Source organism: Erithacus rubecula, assembly GCF_903797595.1.
Source record: "Erithacus rubecula genome assembly, chromosome: 25".
NCBI lineage: Eukaryota > Metazoa > Chordata > Aves > Passeriformes > Muscicapidae > Erithacus > Erithacus rubecula.
The window spans coordinates 2,111,023-2,133,525 of NC_136677.1; the positions used below are offsets into that span (position 1 = coordinate 2,111,023).

General features: G+C 53.5%; 1 protein-coding gene across 1 annotated transcript in view; it reads right to left on the bottom strand.

Moving 5' to 3' along the window:
• LOC306812364 (nectin-1-like) overlaps nt 1-22,503 on the bottom strand; it is a 54,807-nt gene that overhangs the window by 27,297 nt on the left and 5,007 nt on the right. The window lies entirely within an intron of this gene.

The window sequence follows — 22,503 nt, forward strand, 5'->3', positions numbered from 1 at the left end:
TGGAGGTAACTCCAGAGTGACAAGAGGCAGTGGAGAAGGAAGATAAGTATGTGGATAAATGTCATTAATCCCTGTTAGTGCAGGGCTTAGGGAGTTCAAAGCTGCAGTGAAGGGTGGAGGTCTCAGGGACTGTGTCTGGTTTGTCTGTAAAAGCTCTGAGAGGAGGCAGTAAATAAACAAGTTTCTTCTAGGCTTGAGAACCTGCTGTTTGTGATGGCTGTGACAGCCACAGGGAGCTCAGCAGGTCAGTCCAAGTGTGCCAAGGTGGGTTCTGCATCTGACCCACAGGGATGGAGCAAAAGCACAGAGGGTGAGAAGGATGTGCCCCAAAGGGAAAGGAAGAGCTTTTATTTTGGGGAGGGACACACCTTCCTCAGGAGAGATCCCATCAGAGAGAAACAACAGCCCTGAAAAGGAAAATAACAGGCTCTTCCCAGGGTGAGCTGAGAGGGAGCCCAGTGTGCTCCCCATGGCTCTTCCCAGCCCCGTGGGCCACCCAGCCCCAAAAAACACTCAGACAAGGACTGGGATACTTTGCTGTGGATGTCCCCAAGCCAAGGACTCAGACAGGGAACAACACAAAGCCCAAGAGGAAGAGGAAGTTTACAGCTGTCCTCAGAAAAGTCAGGGTGGCCCTTTCCTCTCAGAGCTCCCACATCCCTTGGGAAAGCACAAACTCATCTGCAAGTCTGCACAGAGCCCTCTGGGAGTCAGAACCTCGGGCTGACAACTCAGTGGCAAAGTGTGAATCCAAAGTAATTGCACTGTTTGCTCTGGGAATACTCCAGATGCACTTGGCATAACAGAGAAACACTCAGAATTCTCTCCTTGTAGCATCCACAAACCCCCTGTTCTTTCACATCCCTAGGATTTTCTCCTCTCCCATGCCTTCTTTCTTCCCATTGCCCTGATTTTAGAAAAAAGGCATTTGAGTTTCTGCCTTCACTCTCTGCCTGGGTAATGAAATCTTTTTATCCTCCAACCCTGCCTTGCAGAGGGGGGGTTCTCTGGAGCACACAGGGAGGGCAGGGTCCCTTGGGCATCAACACAAACCGATCTGCAGGCTGGGGCTGCAGGGTTAAACCACTTTAATTACCTGCAAGCAGAGCACCAGCCCAGGAATGGCCAATGTGCAAAGCAAGCCCTGCTGTCCCATCGGGGCTGGGATGTCTCACCAGGCTCCTGCTGATCCTCTGGTTGATTAAATTCTTGGGTGAGAGCTGCCCTCCAGTTTTATGGCAGTGGGGATAATTTCCCTGCACCCATGCTGGGGTTGGGGCCCCAGAGCTGTGAAACTGCAAACTTCCCACCTGGATGGCATCACTGTGAAATCCAAGCAACTTCAGCAGGGTTTGAAGTCATTTCTTTTCACTCCTAACACAGCAGAGAGGCAGATCTCTTGTCCCTATCTGTCCCCAGCCTCCCAAGCCCTTCCCAGCTCCCAGCAGTTCCCTGTGGTCACCTCATATCCCTGCATCTTCCTCAGATGCCCACAGCAAACCCAAGGGAAGGAAAATGGTGTTTGGGTGTGTTTATACGTGGGCAGAGGGGAGGGAAGGAGCAGCTCTTTCCCAAGGGACTCAGATGGCAGCCAGGGCTGAGCAGCAGCTCTTCCCAAGCAGGCACAGCCACCTGGGTCACCCTGGCTTTGTGGGAATCCATCAGGGCTCCTTCCCACCAGGAATTGTGCTGCCAAAACTCACCCTCTGCCTCCTTCCCAAGCACCCCACAGGGCAGCTCAAGGGAATCCTGTCCCCCCTTGGTTCCCTGCCTCCCTGCAGCCCCAGGGAAGCCACAGCTGTGTCCCACGGGATCAGGGTCCCCACTCCTCCTGTTTCCCTCGCCCTGGTTCAGGGGAAGCCGCACCCTGACCTCTTCCAGCTCCAACTTGCTTTCCCAAATTGGGCTGGTTTTGGGCAGGACGTGCTCGGACCTGCTGCCACCTCCCCGAGCCTTTGAAGGCAGCCACGTAGGCAGCTACACCCTCAGACTCTGCTGGGGAAAAGCCACAAATCCCTGAGTCACCTGGCTCCAGCCTCTGGAGGCTCCTGTTCCCTCCCTCGGTGGGACAGAGGCTCAGGGCTACAGGACTCCCAATAAATCCTGGGAAGGCTGCTGTGCCAGCCTTGGCAGCAGGAATTTGGACCTCACAAGGGAGAAGGGGAGTTTTGGTGCAGGATTTTGGACCTTAGGTTGGGAGAAGGGGTGGCCTTTTTTGCAGGATTTTGGGGTCCTCATGGTGCAAGAAGGGGAGGTTTTGTGCAGCCTGCTGTGAGAAAGGGGGAAGGGGACAAGGGATGGGGTTCCCAGATAACCAGAGCAGAAGGAGAAGCCCCAGGTCAGGGGGGTCTGGTGTTCTTCAGCCTCAGCAAAAGAACCTGCCTGGCAGGGGGATTCTCTGTGCTCAGCACTGAGCCATTTCCCCTTTCCCAGAGAGCCCCTCTCCCTCTCAAACCCATTTCCATCCCATTCTCCCTCTCTCCTGCTCCCCCCAGTGCTCCCCAGGGAGGGCTGAGGTGAGCTGGGTGTGGGAAGGGCAGGGAGCAGGGTGTGTGCCCAGGGAACATTTGGGGGGGAAGAGGAAACACGTGCTGTATTCTGAGCACACACAGAATACAGGAACAAAACACTCCTGGATTTCCTCAGCCTGGCTCCAAATCCCCCACCAAGGTTTCCTCAGCCAAAGGGACAATGGGGACCTGACATAAACAATCCCATAGGATCAGCACATGGATACCCAGCCCACCCCCACTGCTGCCTCGCCTCCCCCTCAGCCCAGCTGAGGCCAGCAAGACACAATGTGTAATTAGGTTAATGAGCTAAGCACGGGTTTTAATTGGGATTCCCCGATTTACTGGTCTATCTCCTCCTTTTGTTTTACTGCTGGTGCAAGTTCCTAAAAGCTGCCCTTGCTAAAGGCCCTGATATTAGAAAGGTCTTACGGATCTTTAATTGTATTTAATCATCGAGGTAATTAATGATCCTTGAGCAAAATGGAGATTGCATCTAGAGTAGTTCCAGTCTTGCCCTTCAGCATCTGTTGTGTCTGGGCACAGGAATTCTGCAGGAGAGGGGTTCACACAGAGCGAGACAAAAGGATGTAAGGGAGAGGAGAGGGCAGAGAAAGGGCTGGGGGAAAAGAGCACATTTGAAATGGAGAAGGAGCTGAGTGGAAGAGAGGGAAGTGGGGAAAGGGAAACAATGCCTTTCCTTCTCACAGACAGGAGCCATTCAATGCCACAGCCTGGAATGTGGGCTGGGGGGGATGGCTGGCTGCTCCCTGTGTCCCCAAACTGGACAGCCTTGACCAGCACTCAGCACTCCCACGAGACAGCCACCTGCTCCTGCTGCTCCCCTTCTCCATTCCTTGCTTCCCTCTGGCACCGTTTCACACCCCTTTTTTTTTTTTTTTTTTTCTCAGGGAGACATTCCCAAAGTTCAAAACCTTGAGCTGGAACAGGGGAGAGGGGGAGTGATGGACAGCAAGTCCCAGCACGTCCCCTCCCTCCCAGGCCACAAACCCTGCACCTCCCATCCCTGCTGCCAACCCCTCCGCTTCTCCCAGAGCACAAACAAAGCCTGTCCAACCAGAAACGGGGCTGCCTGCTCCAACTTGCCCCACAAAGGCAGATTTAGTGAGAAATGTCACAGGCAAAGCAGCAAGGATGTGGAATCAGTGTCTTGGGATGTGCCAGAGCTGTCCTGAGCACAGGGGGCTTGTTGAGGAATGTCCCCTGGCTCCCAGCCCCAGTGACAAGGGACAGTTCAGCCCAGGAAAAGCACTGCCCTCCCCTCCTGCAGCCCCAGCCAGGCTGAACACAGAACAGTGGCACAAATTGCACATGAAGCCTGGTAGTGGGTGATATTTGGGACTGCACGAGTCCTCCCCAAAGGGAAAAATCCAGCTGCCACAGCAGATCCACCCTTCTCATTCCCATTCTGTCTGTGCTGGAGCACGAGTGAAAGGTCCTGGCAGGGTGCTGGAATGAGCCTGCTTTTATTCTGTCACTGTAAATGAGCTCCAGCGTGGCTCCAGATTGGGCCCAGATAAGCTCTGTGAGCTGGGACTTGCACAGAGCAGTTTTTGGGCTGGGCTGGAGTTTCCAACTGCCCATAAACTGAGCTTGGGGCAGCCTGGAGCCAGAGTTTAGTGTTGGGGGCAGAGTTCCCCTTCAGATCCTGAAATCCCAGTTTTTCCTGGAAACCTGGGGCTCTGTTACCATGGGAAAGGCACCGTGCAGAGCCAGTCCTGACTGGGAATCTGCCCCTTCCCACCCTGGAACAAGCTGCCTTCCCAGGCAGGTTCCAGCTTGCTTGGGCCGTCAGCTTGGCGGATCTCATTTCTGCTGTTTTCTTCTCCTTTATTGCCTCCTTATCTGCCCCAGGGCTTGAGAGAGGGCTGCCTCCTCCTTTAGAGCATTAGCAAACCCTGCCAGTTTTGCCCACTTGGAATATTTCATGCTCAAGTCCTTCTTTCTCCCACGCTCTCTCCCCATCCCGTGTCCGGCTGTGGCTCCTGTGGCAGCTCCTGGTGGCTCCAGGTGTGGCACAGCTCAGGTGCTGTCCCTGCTGCCTGGGCTTCACCCCTGCAGCCACAGCACCACGGAGCAAAGGGCAACATGAGATTCAGGGAGATACAGGCAGAGGCAGAGGGAGGAGTGACACCCAAAAACGGGGGGCATGGAGCGAGCACAGAGGGGACAGCAGGGGAGGGAGTCACAGGGATGAGCCTTGAAAAGGGGAATTGCAGTGAGGAACAAAGAGCTGGAAGATTGGGAAAGCCTGGCTGGGTTTGGTTCTGCTCCCACAAAAGCCTCATGCTGGCAGAGCAGGGTCCAGCCTCCCTGCCAAGGCTGATCCCCACAGCCCCTGATCCTGGGAATGGCTAAGCTGATTGCAACAGCCCCTGAGATCTGCATCAAGCCTCTCCTCCCTCCCTGCACACCAGATCAGGCTGCCTGATTGTGTCATTTATTCCCCCGTAAACAAAGCAGCCAAAGGAGAAACCCAGCCCAGAAATGAGAAACCTTCCTGGAGACTCAGCTGGGCCAGGCAGGATGAGGCTCCCTGGCCTGACCTCACTTGTGCTGGAGCAAAATCATCTGCAGACAGTGCCTGGGTGGCAAAGACCCCTGGTGGGTCCATCCTGCCTCACAGGACCCCCCAAAAAGCAGCTGGAAGAGAACACAGCCAGCCCTCAATGCTTCAGGGCAGGAGCTGATCCTGCCCCTTCCAGGCATCTTCCCTGCTGCCACTACCAAGAATTTTTCCTGGGCTGAATGGCAGGCCAGAGGTCCAAAACCAAAATCTGCAGCAGTGGGGCTCAAATCCTGCTGCCTGCTTGCAGGGGTTGTGTTGTATCCCACCAGGGAGTCACTTCCAACAGCTCACACCCTCCTGTGGGGATGCAGGCTGCTGGACTCCAGGGCTCCTGCAGATCCCAGCTCAGGATATTCTGTGATTCCAGGACTGTGACTTGGTGAGCAGCACAGCTGGGACCCCACAGAGGCACTGAGAGCTGTCCCAGTGTCACCAACCACTGTGTCCTGCCCTGGAGGAGATGCTGGGCAGTACCAGCATCCCCAGAGCTGGAGCATCCTGAGGAGCAGAGACCTCACCCTGTGCCCCAGCTCAGTGCACCAGAGCCCCTCCAGGTGTTTTGGGGAGCTCCCCCCAGCCAGGGCTGTCCCTGGAGCTGTCCCTGGAGCTGCCAGCCTGGCTGTGCTCCTTCTCCTGGGCTGGAGTGTGAGGCTGTGCTGGAGCTGCTCCCCAGGGTGATTTCCCTCTCGTGCCAAGCAAAGCACTGGCTCTGTGTCTCAGCTCTGCCTTCCCAGGAGGAAGGGGAAGAGGCAAAGCTCAGAGGTAGCACACAGGCACCTGACTCACACTTCCCATGTCTTTTCTCTTTCTCCCACCCTCCTCACCACCTCTGGCTCTGCCTTTCTGGCACCTCTGCACACAACAGCATCGCTCTGCCGTGCCAGGAACAGCAGCCTGACAAATCCACAGCAGTGAAATTCAGTGTACAGGGAGCCAGGGCTGTGGGAAGGGGAGGGCAGGGGGGACCCTCACTGCAGAACACTTCCCTGTCACCCCAGCCTCAGAAACTCTGCCCTTCACAAACACGAGTGCAAAGACTGGAAGCACCACAACAGGAGTTTTTAGCCACAAAACAGCAAAAAGCCCCCACTGTCCTTGCTTGGAGCTGCCAGATGAGGAAGGATCAGGCCAAAGCATGCACAGAGATTGTTTGAAAACTCTTCTTGATCCACTGCCTTTATTTTGTTTTGTTTTGGTTTTTTTCAGAGGTGGAAACACAGCAAAGATTGGAGGAAGGCAGAGAAGTCACTGGCTGAATGCACAGCCTATGAAACCTTGCCAAGTCACTGAGAAACCTCTGAACCACTGCTCAAATAGATTTTAAATGGAGTCCCAGGCCTTCCTACACTGAGGGTGACGAAGAATAAAATGAACTGAGAGCTTTTAATGCACAGACTGAGGACAAACGACTTTTTAATTGATAATGCCAGGAACTGGAGCCAGGGGATTCATCAGCATGTTTTGGCACTTCTCAGGAGTGCAGGATTCCACCCAATCCTTGTGTTAAATGACACATTAACAGGAGCAGGAGTGCAAGAGGAGTGCAAGGGCTCACAGCAGCTCAAAGAACTCCAGAAGCTGCTGCCAAAATTCATCTCTGAGTCCACCTATGGAGAGCAGCTCCTGCAGTGCAGACAGCAGCTCCCAGCCAGGTTGTTTGGCTTGGATTGTCCCCTCAACCCCACAGCTGTCCCAGGTGCTCTGGGCTGGGGTTCCCTGCTGTGAGCACAGATGATGGTTCAGCTCCATCCCTGCCCTGCCTCAGCCCCAGATTTTGGGATGTCCTTGTGCCCTGTCCACCCTGGCTGTGTGTTCTGCTCTCCATTCCCCTCAGGAAGCTCTTCCCAGCCTTGCTGTCACAGTTATGTGACTCCTGGGACCATGTAGGAGCCCAGGCAAGGAGATAAATCTTGGAGAGGCAGTAATTACTTCTGTCAGATTAATAAATTAATAAACCTCCCATTTATTCTCCAGATTTAATTTCCAATCCTTGCGTTTTCCCTTCCTGTCATGCAAACATGGAAAAATATGGGAAGAGAAAGAAAGAGGAGAAGGAGGCTCCAAGAAAAATCCACTGTGAAGCTGCTCAGCACCTCCAAGCCACTGAAACAGCTCCTAAAGTTGCAGAAAGGTGAGAGGAGGAGGAGAAACTCTGCCTGCACAAGAAGCAGCCCCCCTTGATGGAAAAAGCCAGCTCCCAGTGCAGACACCTTCATCTTGGCTCTCTGTCTGCTCTCGCTGCAAAGTCAATGAAGAGAAATTCCTAATTCAGGCACTCTGCATAAGAAATTTACCTTGGGCTGGTTTAATCTGGAAGTGCCTATTTTTTACCTTGGACATGAGGGAGTCTGGATGATTTGCTCCATTGTCCCCTTTTGTCTCAAAGGAAGGTTTTGCAGGGAACTCTCTCACTGACCTGGACAAAAGGGAGAGCTCTGTTCATCCAGAGACTTCCCCAACCTCTGCTAAAATCTCTTTTACAGAAAACCTCAGCCTCTGTTTGCTCAAGGAGCTGCTGAGAGCCCATTTCTCTTCAGAAATGACTCTGGAGTGCTGCTCTCCTTAGTGGGGGTCTTAACCAGGACAACCACAAGGGGAACATCAGCTGAGCCTGCCTTCTCCTCCTTGTCACCACTAGCTCTTGCCCAAATTTCTGAGCAGAACTTGTCTTTCCCCTTCTCCCTTTGAAAATTCCCCCTGTGAGACAGGTGACACCAGCTGCTGATCAGATTTCAGACTCATCACTTAAAGATGATGCACTTTGGCCCAATGCTCAGTCCAGCCTTGGTAAAATGATGCTTGGTCCCACCCCCTCCTGCCCTCCTGGACCAGTCTGAGGCAAAAACAGTGAAAACCCAGCTGGGTTTCTTGCAGGGGAGGAGGAACTGCAAGGACCTGCCCCCGTTTCCCAGCTCAGTAGAGCTCAAGTGGAGCATCCATGTAGAAATAATAAGAAGGGGAGGAAAATTAGGATCCTACTGTGGGCCATCAGGCCTTTTCCATTCCTTTCCCAGTCATCCATCCCTGGATGACCCTGGATTCCCTGCCTTGCTTGCAATTTCTTGCTGGCAAACACACAGGCAGGAGGATGAGAGGCTTCTTGCCAACAAATAGGTGGTCAGGGCAGGAACAGGAGCAGAGACATTAGAGAAGCCAATAAAATCCAGTTCTCCTGCTCAAAACATTCCTCTCCTGTGCATCCCAGACAGCAGGATGCTCACCTGGGCAGGTGCAGGGCTAAACCAGCGCTTTTCCTTTTTATTTTAGAGAAGCAGAAAGCAAATCCCCCAAGGATGGCCACAACCGGGCACAGAAGGAAAAAAAAAATAGTAAAAAAAGCCAGAACAAAAGGCAGCAGCGGCTCCCTGCCCCCTCCCTGCAGATGTCCGCTGGCTGTGCCTAATCCGCCCGGGCAGGCAGTGTCACCCCCGGGGGGACAGCGCTGTCCCCTCCCCGCATCCCGCACTGAGGGGGGGTCACTGGGGCCGGGGGTCTCGTCCCCGCTCCGCCGAGAGCAGGAACAAAGCGCCGGGAATTCAGCGCGACCAGCGGCATTTCCATGCTAATGAGCGCTCCCGGTTCCATCCCGCCGCCCGTGGCAAATTGGAGCGAAAATCCAGGCTTGAGAGGATGCAACTTTTATGTCCGATGAGCGTCGCTGGGCTCCGACACCAATCCTCTCCCTCGGTTTATTTTTAATTGACTCCCACTAAGCCGGAGTGCATTTTCATCCGTTCCAAATGGAGCAGCTGTTGAAACTGAAAATCAGCAGCAGAAAGTGCGGACGTTTCTATTTTGCGGTGTTCACTCCTCAGCGCTCCATTTCCAAACCTCAGCAGCCTGCCCAGAACAAAGGATGGGCTCTGCCTTGGTGCAGAGCATTAACCCCATCCTGAAACCTCAGAATCCCCATCCTTGCAACCCTCACATTCCACTTGGAAACCTTCACATTCCATCCTGAAACCCTCACACTCCATCCTGAAACCCCCACGTTCCATCCTGCTGCGTTTTCATCCTGCACTCCTGACATCCCCATCCTGTTTCTCTTTATACCCCCAAACTGCCACCCCTGCATCCCAATCCTGCACCCCTCACCTCCCCATCCTGAATTCCTCCTGTCCCCATCCTGTACCACTCACACCCTCTTATATCCCCACCCTGCACCCCTAACACCCTATCCTGCTTCTCTCATATCCCTACCCTGCATCCCCATTTTCCATTGCTCACATTCCCATTCTTCATTCCTCAAATCCTCATCCTGCACCCCTCAAATTCTCACCCTTCAACCTCTGCATCCCTTTCCTGCAATCCCCATCTTGCATCCCTTCCATCCTCATCCTCAGTGCAGGATCCAGGGAGGGATAATAATCCACTGGCACTGCAGGATGGAGATGTGAAGGATGCAGGTTTTGAAGGATGAATATGGAAGGATTGCAGTTTGGGGGTGCAGGGGTTCCTAATGCCAGCAGGATCAGCACAGTTCTGTGCACAACTGACCACACACAAACCCCAGCACCTCAGACAAGCCCTGGCAAGGCTCTGGCCCCTGGGATGGACAGCTGGACACCAGGAGCTCATCCCAAAGCTGGGATTTAGCATGCAGGATGTTGGGATCAGGCACCAGAGCTGACAGGCTGGGGCTTGGTCCTGCTCACAAATAAGCTGTGCCCTCCTCCACAAGGCAAACACCAGCTGGCCAAGCTGTGGCCATCCCACTGCTCAGTCCCACGGGCTGTTAATCCACAGACCTGGCACTGCAGAATGCTCTGGAGAGCCCTGGCCATTGCCAAATCCCTGCACCAAGCCAGAGTCAACATGGAAACGCTGCAAATGGGAAATGCTGCCTGGGAAGCAGCCTGGGAGCTGGGACAGGATCCCTCAGGCAGGGATGGAGCTGTGGGGTCTGCCTGGCTCTGAGGACACCCAGAATTCACTCCCTGCACAGAGGGGAGCAGCCAGCTCCTAGGGGTGTGTGCCAATGGTTTTGCAGGTAGCCTGGCCATGGATCCAGCTGCTGGAGAGGTTTCTGCACATGGCAAGAGTTGCTAATGGGGGAATAAAAGCTCAGCTTCTCTCCCTCAGCAGTCTGCAGCAGGGTTTCTACAGGAGCAGCTGTCCAGGACCTGGATCCCTAATCCCAACAAAGCCAGAGGGAAGCTGGACCCTGTGTAGGAAGGATATCCTCCTCCCCTCGTCTTCCTTGGAGAGCAGAATCCAACCCCGAGAAGGAGCAGGAGGAGGGGGAGTGGATGCAGGTAACACTTTGCTGGCACATGGCAGCAGGGTTTGCTCTGTAAATAACATTTCACACCAGGGGCATGCTGAGTGCCAGTCACTTCAGGTGCTTTGGCATGTATGAGCTTTGCTGGGAGCTGAGGTGTTCAGAAAATCTGTCACTGGCCAGTGTGCTCCAATCTTAAAATAATTGATTAATTAAAAGCCGACCCTGAGCTTTTATTTGAAGGTCTGTCCCTTACTCTAAACCCCAAAAAAGCCATTTTTATCTTTTGCCAACCAAACAAATCCAGCTTCAGACCTCTGATTAAATATTAACAACTTTGCACAGACCACAAGCAAGCTCCACAGCTATTTATTGCTCCAAAGGCAGCTGCAGCAAGAAACACAGAACAAAACAAACAAAAACCAGCCAGGAACGAACGGTGTCATCCACATCAACAAGTTTCCCTTGTGTGCCTGAGTCAGCTCAGAGCCAGGGGGCATTTCAAGCACGTTTCACTGGGCTCAGAGCTCAGGACCTGGTGCTGTTGGAGCTCTCCCAGCTCCAGATGCTGCCCAGTACCCCTTTCTGGAGTGCTCCACGTGCTGTGGTGTCAGTGGTCCTCACCTTGGATCTCACTGCAAAACCCCTGTGATGCCTGAAGGGCTCAGTGAGGGTGATCTGGCCACTGGCTGGATTTTTCAGCCTTTCATCCCCGTTTCCAAGCCCAGTTTGGGGCTGGCAGTGACATTTAGGGACACAGGGATGAGATGAGGGTGTGCAGGAGTTTGTCCCTGTGCAGTCACAGCCAAGGCCAGGTGAGGGGCACCACTGGAACCAAGGTCAAAGCAATGTCCCCATGCCCAAAGTGTGACCCCCCTTGTACACCCCATACATCCATCAAAGCCTTTCCCCTGTATCATTCCATCCCCTGGAGCAACAGCACAAAAGGGGATTGTTCCCCATTGCACTCCCAATCATTACTGGAAATAAAAAAGCAGCTGTGCCTGTGTTTGGGCACTGAGCCAGGCTGGGATCCCCCTCCCCACCTGAATTCCCAGGCACGGGCTCAGGTTTCTGATGCACAGGATCAAATAACCCATCACTCAGGGCAAGATATTATCCCCTATTACCAATTCCATGCAAACAGCTCTGCTCCTGCCAGGATTAAAAGCCAATTAGGGAACCTTGCTTTTCAAGGGGAGAGGAAGATGAGAGGAGGAGTTTTTGTGGGTTTTTGTTGGTGTCTGGCTGGTAGGAAATATCCCCCAGAAGGACTATTGATGAGTTCTTTTCAGATCACATTGATTTTGCTCAGAACCATTTGGGACTCGTGTCTCCAGAGGAAAAAAGAGAAACACAAAGAGGACAACAACAAAATCCCCACAAGCCATGTCCTAAAAAGGGAAAAGAAAGAAATTTTATTTGCAGGAGGATCAATGGTGTTTGCTGAAGTCAGCAATTGGTGTTTTGGGTTTCAAAGCTTTCTCAGGGCAAGGAAGCTTTTCTCTCAAGGTGAAGAGCAAGCTCATAAATCTGGGAGAAGCTTCAAGCCCAGGATCTGCTGATTCCCCACTGCAGGGAGGGCAGAGCCTGCAGGAAAAGGGCATTTGCTCTGCAAACAAGGAGCAGGATGAGCACCTGTAAATCGCTGCTCACGAGGGAACAGGTGACATTCAGCCCTGCTGCACTCAGATCTGGGATAAAGGGGAGCACAAAGGTGACTTTAAGCCAGCTCTGCACTCACAAGGGCCATGTGAGCACCTGGTTCCTTATCTCAGCTCCCAGTGCAAGCCTCAGGTCTGATGCTGGGAAAACAAAGCTTGTCTTCAACACTTGACCCTGGCCCCAAAGTCTAAAACCATGGAATGGGTTGGAACTTAAAGATCAACCTCCCACTCCTCTGTCATGGACAGGGACAATTTCCAGGGTGCTCCAAGCCCTATCCAACCTGAAATATGTCCAGGGACATGTCCAGGGCAGGGGGAAGGCCAGAGATGGGAAAATCTCCAGCTGGGACTGCAGCCAGCACAGCCAGACTGCACCACAAAAGTGCACAGGGAGAAATCACCCCATCGATCCCACTGACCCGGATTTAGGAGGAACAAACAAAAAGCCTCATCATCAAAACCCCCAGACTGCCTGTGCAGCAAGTGTCCTGCCCAAAAGGAGCCTGGCTTTAGCATCATCAGGGTTGGAAAAGCCCTCCAAAACCAATCTTTGCCCAAAAACCCCCTTATCACTAAACCACAGAGCTTCCCCATCGTGCTCCTGCTGCCCCCCTGCCTCTCTCACGCTGCTCCCAGCCCCAGTAGCACCAGTTTGGAAGCAGCCCTGCCACTGGTGCCAGGGGAAGGGGCAGCAGGGCTGTGGAGCTCTTGCCAGTGTTTAGCACACCCACCTGCCTCGGCAGGCAGGTATGTGACCCCTCAAGGTCCCCTGCAGACCTGAATTATCTCTTGTTTCTATCAGGATGCTAAACTAGCACAAAAACATGTCTGTCTTTCTGTCAATCTGTCACTTTGTGTTCGCTTCACTTTCGTCTGTCAAACATTAGCCCAGATCTCACTGTCAACGAGCAGATATTTATTTGTTGTTTCCTCTTTTGTTTGCTTTTTTTTTCCAGGTCATTTCCACTTGAGATACACCCAGGCAGGCAGAGCCATACGAAATCAAATAGCAGGGCACCATTTTCACTCCATTCCAGGCTTTTTTTTACTGGAAACACTGGGAGTAACTCGCTCTGACAAGTGACTCTTTGCATTAAAACCAAGCTGCCAGGCTCCTCTTGGGTGCACACCTGGGCAAGGTGAGGGGATCCGGGCTGGGCAGGGATGATCTGGAAGGTGCTTCCAACCCAAACCAGTCTGACATTCCATGGGAATGGTTCCAGGGCTGGGGGAGAGGCAGAGCCCCCTGCCAGAGCATCCTCAGTGCTTGTGGCCATGCCAGGGGGGGCAGGAGACCTCCCAGACCTCACCTGAAGAGATCCAAACCTGACCTGAACAGATCTAGAACTCACCTGCACAGCCCAAACATCACCTGAACAGATCCAGACTTGACCTAAATGATCTAGAACTCACTTGAACAGCCCCAACCCTCACCTGAACATCCCAAACCTCACCTGAACAGCCACAACCCTCACCTGAACATATCCAGACCTCACCTGAGCACATCCAGACCTCACCTGCACAGCCCCAACCCTCACCTGGCCGCTGCCACACACCTGGATGAGAGACCCAGCCTGGAGAGGAAGGGAGAGGCAGAGAGCAGGAGGAGCCTGGGGACAGCACAGCCCTGAGGGGGGACACAGGGAGGAGCCAGCAGGATCCCCTCCCTCTGCCCTCCATTTCCACCCAGGATATAGAGAAAAAAAAAAAAAAAGAAAAAAAAGAACATTTTTCCTGCCTGGATTCTTTTTCCCGGCGTCCCCCAGCCCATCTGAAGCCACCCCATCTCCATGGCAACGGGCCGAAGGAACAGATGGGCCTGGCAGGCAAATCCCCCTTGGAGGAGAATGCTCAGGGCCACAGGCCTTGGGGACAGGGACAGGGAACTCACCCCTGGCATCCCTTCCCTCACCCCCAAACCTTGGTGGCACCTCAGGGTGGAAGAAGGGACAGGGATGCTCCCGTCCCAAGGGGCTGAGATGCACCTGGCAATGGGAAAATCCACATTTTCTCAGATATCTGGAGCGTTTCCCTGCCCTTCTCCAGCAAACCTCACCCCTAAAGCAGAGCATGGCACAGCAGGATGGGCACAGGGGACAGAATTCCCATCCCTGCAGGGAGTGGGCACAGGGCTCAGCTGTCCCAGCCTCGATTCATCCGACCACACCGGGGTGGGAGAAGATAAAACTCAGCCTCTAATCTCCCTGTGGATTAACCATCCACGTGGGGCTGTGGTGTGGGGCTTTGGAGCAGGCAAACAACAGCTGAGCCCCTCTGAGATGCCACAGCTCCTCTGGAATATCTGAGAGGAGCAGCCAGGCCTGGCTGGGCACCCAGAGACAGCAGGGTGTTCTTCTTTCACCTCATCTTTCACCTCATCTTTCACCTCCTCTTTCCTCACCCTCCTTGCAAACCTGATGCAGCTTGTTGTGCTCAGCCCAGAACTGGTTCCTTTTTTTGGGGAGAACAGTGAGTGTGAAGCTGCACTTCAAAGCCTGCAAAGCTGTCTGGGCCTGCACAGGTGGGGAAACACAGGCTGAGGGCATCAAGAAAAGGAAAAACACAAAGGGATGGCTGTTCCTTTAGGAATTTTAGCCCAGGCTGTCTCAGCTGCTGGGGCCTGTTTTCTCCTGAAAACCCAAAGCAAGCCTTGCTCTCCAGAGCCACTTTGGAGCTGTTTCCTCCATTATCCCAACTCCTATCGCTGCATACAAACCCCTGTGGGTCATGGCTGGTTCTGCTGCCCTGTCCCCATTCCCACACAGCTTTTCCTTGCCCGTGGGAGATCCTGGGGCTGGGAGCACATTCCTCATGGTCTGGAGGTGAAGGAGGCTGTGCTGAGGGAGCAGGGTGGGCGATGATGGGGAGCAGAGAGCTGAACCCCTGCTGCTTTCCCTGCTGCCTTCCCTTCCCTGCTCCTTCCCCAGGGTGCTCTCAGGGGTGCTGGTGCTGCCCTGGGGGCCCAGCCCAGCCCAGCCAGCTCCCAGCCCCACCGTGGGAAGCTCAGAGCCCGTCCTGCCTCTCAGGTGTGGCCCTTGGCCCGCGGGCTCCCACCCCAGAGGGAAGGGCAGCACAGCTCCCGAGGTGCTGGCAGCACCACCACCCCTCTGTGGGGTTCCACAGAATAGAAAAAAACCCATTTTTTAAAATTTATTTTCCTTTTTTTTTTTGTTTTGTTTTTTCTGCTGGGGTTTTTCAGGGATTTTCTGCCCCATGAGCCCACCGCTTTCCTTCCCTCTGCTCCCTTTCCCGGATCAAAGCTGCCTCCCCTCCCTGTATTGCAAACATTATTCAGCTCTGAGATAAGAAGCTCTCCAGCAGCACTTTATTAATCCCACAGGAGGCAGAAAGAAGCAGAGTGAAAGGCTTTAGTGTGGCCAGGACGGAGACTAATGCTCCACGAAACACCTTAGCAAGAGAGAGCCACGTCTTTTTCCCAGAAAGTCTCCTGGAGAGCTTGGGTAATAATTAACAATTATCGAACTTTAAACTCTCCATCTCTCTCTCTGTGTCCTGAGCAGGTTCTGTAATCACTCCCCCAGTCTGGAACACTCCCAGCCCGGGGTGCTGGGGTGTACTGGGGCTGCAGGGTGAGGAGGAGGAGGATGCAGACAGACTCTGTGGGCAGCTGCTGACTGCTCCTTCCCTGCTTCTCCACTGAGCTGGGATGTGAACCTCCCTCCTTCCCTTCCACCAATGAACCCTGCAGCTCCTTTGGCCACAGAATGAAGTGGCTCTTTGTGGTTCTTCCCAGGGAGGTTTCTCCCAGCCTTAGACTTGCATATGGCTGAAATCATCATCTACCCAGGAGAGAGACTGGAGAGCTCCTCTAGCACAGAGACACTTGCTCAAACCCATCTGCTGTCTGAGGCAGCCACCATCAGTGCCATGTCAGGCTCACACTGGGGCAAACTGGGTGGCTCAGCTGGTTCCATCCCTACCTGGTGGAAAGACCACAGAGTTTTGCTTGCTCATGCAACAAAGGGTGTTTCTGTTATCTGTTTGTTGTTATCTGCATCCCACCACAGGGCAGCCCAAGTGTCAGGAATCCTGCCCACAGCCATGTGGGGAGTTTTTGGGAAAAGCAAAACTCGCTGCAGGTGTCTGGAGACTCGCAGTGCTGTCATGGTAGGAAATCCTTGATGCCTCAGCACCCACAGCAGACCCAAGGACAGGGCACAACGTGAACCCCTGGCAGCACTGCCCAGCAAAGAGCCAGGGTGTGGGTGGGAAGGAGCAGGGAAGTGCAGACATGTCCATCCCACACCTCTCACCCACCTGCAACCTCTCTTCTGGAAACCAGAGGTGATCCAAATGCAAAACCAGCAGAGCAAGAAATCAAGAGACCTTTGAATTCAAGCAGGCTGGGAAGCCAATGGGCTGTGCTCACCCAACTCTGTGATGTCAGCCCCACATCCCACACCCAGAGCAGCCAGAAACTGAGCCCAGTGTTTGCACTAACAGAATATTTGTACATGGATCCATGCAAAAGCATTTCCTGCCTTCTAAACTCCCTGGGCAAGGAGCAGCCTGCTTCTGCCTGCTGTGAAAAAATGCCCAAGTGAAGGGGAGTCACCTTTCCCTGTGCTCTGCCAATGTCTCCTGCTGGGATCAGGAGGATCAGGTGTGCAAGGCACCCTGCAGACACGGGGCAGGGTGAACAGGGCAGAGAGGGACAGCTCCCAGCAGCTGCTGACAGGGAAAGGCACAGAGCTGAAGTGAGCTGGCCAAGGATATTCCAGGGAGCTCGTGGCAAAGCCAGGAAACGCTGCCAGCCCTTCTGAGCTCAGCCTGCCTTTGCCATCACCTCCAGGCCATTCTTTCCCTGTAAGTAAAAGCTGATTCACGCCTGGTAGGAGTCAGTGTGAGGCAGCAGATATTCCCATTTCCAGTGAGGTGCTGTAAGGTACTCCACGGCCATGGCAGCATTTGAAATGTCAAGAATACAAAAAAATATATGTACTTAAGGAGAGTGATTTGAGCCTTTTATTTCCAAAGTGAGTTTAGAGGCAGTGAAAGGTCTCAGATCAATACCAGCAAAACTGCAAATTGGAGTTCTCCCCTTTGCCACAGAGAGGGTACAGCTGAGCCAGCATCTGCACAAGCAGCCTGCCCACAGCCCTGCCAGCCTGCTCAGCTCTGACCTTGAGGAGCTGCACAGGGAAACTCCCCCTTCCCTTGCAGCCCTGGGCTTTGTTCCCCGGATGCTGATTTATTTAACTTGGGTACATTCTGTCCAGGGAAGAACCTGAGTCTTGATAAACTCCGTGTGAACATGGAGGAGAAGCTGCTTCATCCTTCAGGTGGAGAGAAAGCCCAAGGGGGTCTTGCAGCACAGATTTGGAGGTAAATCCAGAAGAGAGCTCAAGTGCCAGGCTGGCTGTGGCATTTTGGAAGGTGAAATGTAGTTGTCTGCTCAAGTGCCCCATTATAAACAGGCTGTTCTTCCCCTCCCTGCCCCACAGCTGTCCCTGTGCCCCAGGGACCCCTGGAAAGGTTGTCCCCATCCAAAGCTGGGATCAATACAGCTGTCAGGCTCTGGCCACATTACCCCTGCTAATTGGAATTACAATAGGCAGACTGCAGCTTTCACTCCATCTCTCTGTCGCTTGTCATAATGTAATCAAAATCTCTCTCTCTCTTTATCACCGAGCGTGACAGCAGCAGAGGCAGCCAGGAGACTACAGATTCCTCCAGATCTCACTGGGGCTGGGAGCTCTGCCACAGGGCTGGGGAAAGAACCCCTCACTGCCAAAACTCCAGCTTTTGGATAAGCAGGATAATGGGAGAGGACCCTGAACCCCAAAAGTGGCTGGGAAAAGAACCCCTCAGTACCAAAATTCAAGCCTTTGGATAAGCAGGATAATGGGAGAGGACCCTGAACCCCACAAGTGGCTGGGAAAAGAACCCCTCAGTACCAAAATTCAAGCTTTTGGATGAGCAGAATAATGGGAAAGGACCCAAGGGGCTGGGCAGAGCAGGGAGAAGGGATGAGGTGCTGTGGGGTGCAGCAGCAGGGTGTGACCAGAGGCAGCCACAGTTGGTTGTGGAGCTGGGCAGAGCCCAGGAAGGAGCCTCCCTCCTCTTCCTCGCTGCCTCCTGCCATCCCAGGCTCCTGCTTTGCCCCACTGGCTGCCAGAGCCAAAAGTGAGCAGGGGATCACTGGATGGGGCACTGAGCACAGAACAAAGCTCTGAGCTCACACAGGAGCCTTTACATATCTCACTCCCCCTGCTCTGAGGGCTTGGCCAATTTACAGAGCCAGGGTGATCCATCCTGGGCGAATGGTGCAGCACCAGTGATTTGTTGGTCATTATTAAACACCACTAATGCAGGCCTGAATTACCCAGAGGAGGGAGGGATCAGCAGCCTGGACATACCCAGCTCCCCTGAGAGTGGCCATAAACAAAACTTAAATAATTAGAGTGCTTGGGTGGAGATGCAGCCTCTAAGTATTCTTGCACAAATACGGGAAATAAATTCTTGGAAGGTGCCAGGCTGGATGGGGCAGAGGGAGGCTCATTTTCCAGATCACTTGAGAGCAGCCATTATAAATCTCAGTGAAAGATGCACCTCCCCAGGCTGGCGATATTTTTAAATTCCAAGGGAGAGAGAGAGAGAGAGAGAGAGGGGGGAGAGAAAAAGCACATTTTAGTATTTACACCACAGGCGAAATGGGTATTTAAAAATCAGGGTACATTTTCCAAAGTCTGTTCCTGCCATGCCAACAAATAAAGAATTTTCTTTCTATAGTGTGCTAGCTGGCAATATTAGCCCCAGAGAATTCACTGCCACCACCATCATTCTGTTGTGAGCTGAGAAATCAAACTCCCAGAAGGACTGGGGGAGTCAGGGGATAAAGGTTCTTTCACTGGCAAATTGCTACTGCAGCTCCCAACTGAATCAGCAGCAAATGCAAATCCTTGGGATCCTGAGGGTGACTCCTGCCCTGTCCTGGGATGGTGTCCCAGAGGGTGGCCCAGCCCAGCTCTGGAGCTGGGAATCCATGGCTCAGCATGGGCAGGATCACCAGGCCACTTGTCCTTGCTGATGCTTTGCTGTGCTGCAGTTGGTCAGTGCTGGAGGGAGCACACTCTGCTGGTTTTTGGGTGGAAATCTTGTCAGGAGCTGACTGATCATGGGTTGATTGAGGCTGCAGGTGACAGGATGTGAGGATTCCCAGCCTGGCTCTCCTGGAGAACCCCAAATAAGAACTACCAGGGCAGTTCTGCCTTTCTCTGCAGCCTTCCTTCTCCTCACTCCTGCTCCTCTTTCCCTCTCAGGCACAGAGAACATTCCCCTTTTACAATCTCTGCTCTGTTCAATCCTTTCTCCCTTTCTCCCAGCCCTCCCCATCCTGCACAGGATCCCATCCAGCTCCTATCAAAGGGATGCACCAGCACACCCATCAGGCATCACAGCATCCAGCAAATCCCCAAAGAAGCCTCCTGGAAAGATCAGAGCACTGTAATCACTCCCTGTGCAAGGAGATCCCAACAAACCCTCCCCCACTTTCCCTGGGTTCTCACTGAACCTGAGCACGAGGTAAATTTGGCAAAGGGAGAAGTGTCTCCAAAAATCTCACACACAGAGAGCTCCTGGCCTCTCCCATGGCAGCACCCAGATGTTGGGGGGCTGAACTGGAGTAAAGAGATCCAAGAGCTGCCCTTTCCCCTCAGCACCTTGCACACAAAAATAAACTCTTCATTCCCAGGAAAATCCCCAGCACTCCATCGAGCCTGGCAGAGCCAAGAGGGGTCCTGTATCCAATGGAAACTGGCAGCTGATGTGAATTACAGCATGGCAGGGATGCTGCTATGCAACACATCCCTGATCCTCAGCGGCCACAAATGGGCACTGCTGGGGTTCTGCCAACACCCAGAGGTGTCCCTTCCTCCAGCACAGTCCCCAGACACTCTGATGGTGCAGCTGACCAGGGGAAGAGCCCAGAGAGGCCCAGGAATGAGCAGCTTGTGCAGTTGGGCACCACCAAATCTGCTGCTGCCTCCTGTTCCAGCCCTTAAAACACCATTGCCTTGGCTGAGTGAGGAGAGAGGCAAGAAAAAGGAAATACAACCCCTCCAGAATGGGGGAGATGTTCCTGTGTGTTCCTACAGCTCCTGAACTGACCTGGATTATCCATCTCTAAAATTTCCTCTAGTTCTGGCATGCCCAGGTTAGGAAAACCATCAGCACTGGTGGGAACAAGACTCTGGGTTTGCCTCCAAGGGGTCTCTGCTGATTGTGTAGCCCAAGAAAAATCAGAGTAAAGCCCCTTGGATGCCTCTTCCTAAGAAAAATGCAGCCAGAGCTTGATGCAGTTAATTCTCCTGACTGCAGACTGTGTAGGGTGTTCTTTCCAGGAGAGGTTTCAAGGCAAGGGGAGCCTCCACTAGGGCTGTGGGTCTGGGTGAGTTATGACTCCACAGAACTGATAACTCAGAGCTGGTAAGTCAGAGCTGATAACTCATGTGGCTGCTCAAGGACAGGGCAGGGTTCATCCCTCCCTTGCTGCTCTCTCTGCCCTGAGTGCCACAGCTCCTCAGCCAGGGCAGCAGAACCATCCCATGTTAAGCTGTTCTGCACAGAAATCAGGAACAGAGAGTGACAGAAACTCTGACCTTTCTCCTCCCCTGCTTCTCCTATTAAACTCTCCCCTGGGTCTGTGATTTCTGCCCATCAGTGACCATTTGTAACCCTTGGTTTTGCCAGGACACTCAGCACAACAACCTCTAATTACAGCCCTCTGCTCTTGAGTCACACCAGCCTCTTGTGCACATCAGCATCAGACCCTGAGCCTACAGCCAGAACTCTGCCCCCAAACTGTGCCCTTGGGCAGTGAAAATGGTCAGTGGAAAGCTGCTCAAGCAGCATTTCCCTTGGTCCAGAGGGTATCCTGCCAGGGGATAAAAATGAAACCTGGTTTTGCCACATGTGAGAACCTCAGTGCAGAGCAGACACCAGCTGAAATCCCTGGACCCTCATGAGAGAGCTGCAAACCCTGCACTGCAGCAGCCTCACACAGAGCACTCAGGTGGCCACAGAACACTTCATTCTAGCCCCCACAGATCCCTCACAGCCAGGCCTTTGTGCTGGAAGGGCTCTGGACAGGCTGGATGGGACCTGCACAGACCCTCTGTCACTCCAGGGTGTGCCTCTCTCCAGCACTGGGGGAGGGAGGGATGGATATTCCACAAGAGAAGCAAAATAGCCTCAAAATCAGCCTGATTACAGGGATGAGAGGTGGAGGCTGAGTCCTCTTGCCTAACCAGGCTTGGGAGTACCTGCTGTCTCTCAGCCAGGTGGTCCATCTGCTGCTGCTGCTCCGAGGCAGGGATGTGATTTGCAGGTCCTGGACCACATCTGGAGCATCCCTGCATGGTTGGGAGCAGATGGAAGCACTTTGCTGTTTCCTGCAGCTAGAAAGGCAAATAGGCTGGGATGGAGGACAGAAAAGCCCTTCAGTGTGCTTTAACTCCCAGGGAGGAGAATCACACTGATCCTGCCTCTCTTAGGCTCTTCTCCCTGCACACCTGGAGGCTGAAGTGCTGTCCACCAGTCCCCAACTGGTCTGGCTCAGAGCCAGGGAGGGCAGGCCTGCAGCAGAGAGAGGCAGAGTTGGGTGGATAATGCTTAGAAATGCTTCCCTCTTGCATCACAGCCAATAATGTCAAGGCAGGATTATAAAACTCCTGCAGGGACTGCTGGTGGTGGGGGAATGGAGCAGAGATGGTTCATCAGGTTGGGTCAGTTCCTCCCACCCTTCCCCAGCACCCCACAAAGCTGCTGACACGACAAGAGCCCTCTGTGCCTCCCTCACCTGGGCCCTGCTGGGACTGGAGCTGGCTCCCCTCCTCATGGCCAGGGCTGCAGTCAGTGCCCAGACAGGACAACACTCAGGGGGCAGCAGGAGTTGAGCCCCACACATCCCCAAGTGCCTTGGGGGCTGGGACACAGCACAGGGCACAGAAAATTGATAATGTGGTGCTGCAAAGGGCAGCAAATTTCACTTCCCGTTTTCCATGTGACAGAGAAGGGACGTCAAACCCAGTGTGGTGACAGAGGAGAAATTCCCTTTCCTCCCACGAGTGGCACCTCAGCATCTGAGATTTTCTTCTGCTACAGAGCCAAGGGGCTCCCCTTGAAATCGCTGTGTGTGTGCTGGGATGTGCCTCAGTGCAGCCAGGGTTAACCCTTCACTGGGAGGAGGCAGGGAAATGTGCACCTGGGAGAACACCCAGGGCTTATCAGCAGCCAGGAGGAAATGCCTCATTTCTGAGTTAAACAAACCTTCACCTGAAATGAATTCTCCGTGCAGGGATGGCTGAGCCTCTGGTAATTAACACAAAGAGGTGTCTCCAATGCAAACTGGGTCCCTGCTCCAGTGGCTGGCGGCACCAGCTCACCCTTCTGCAGAGCTGCCCTGATTTAATCTGACGTTATTTGAAAAAGCAAGATCTCCAGGGGCTTCGAGATTGGAGTACCTTTCTTTGTCCCTCCCTCATTTGTTTCTGC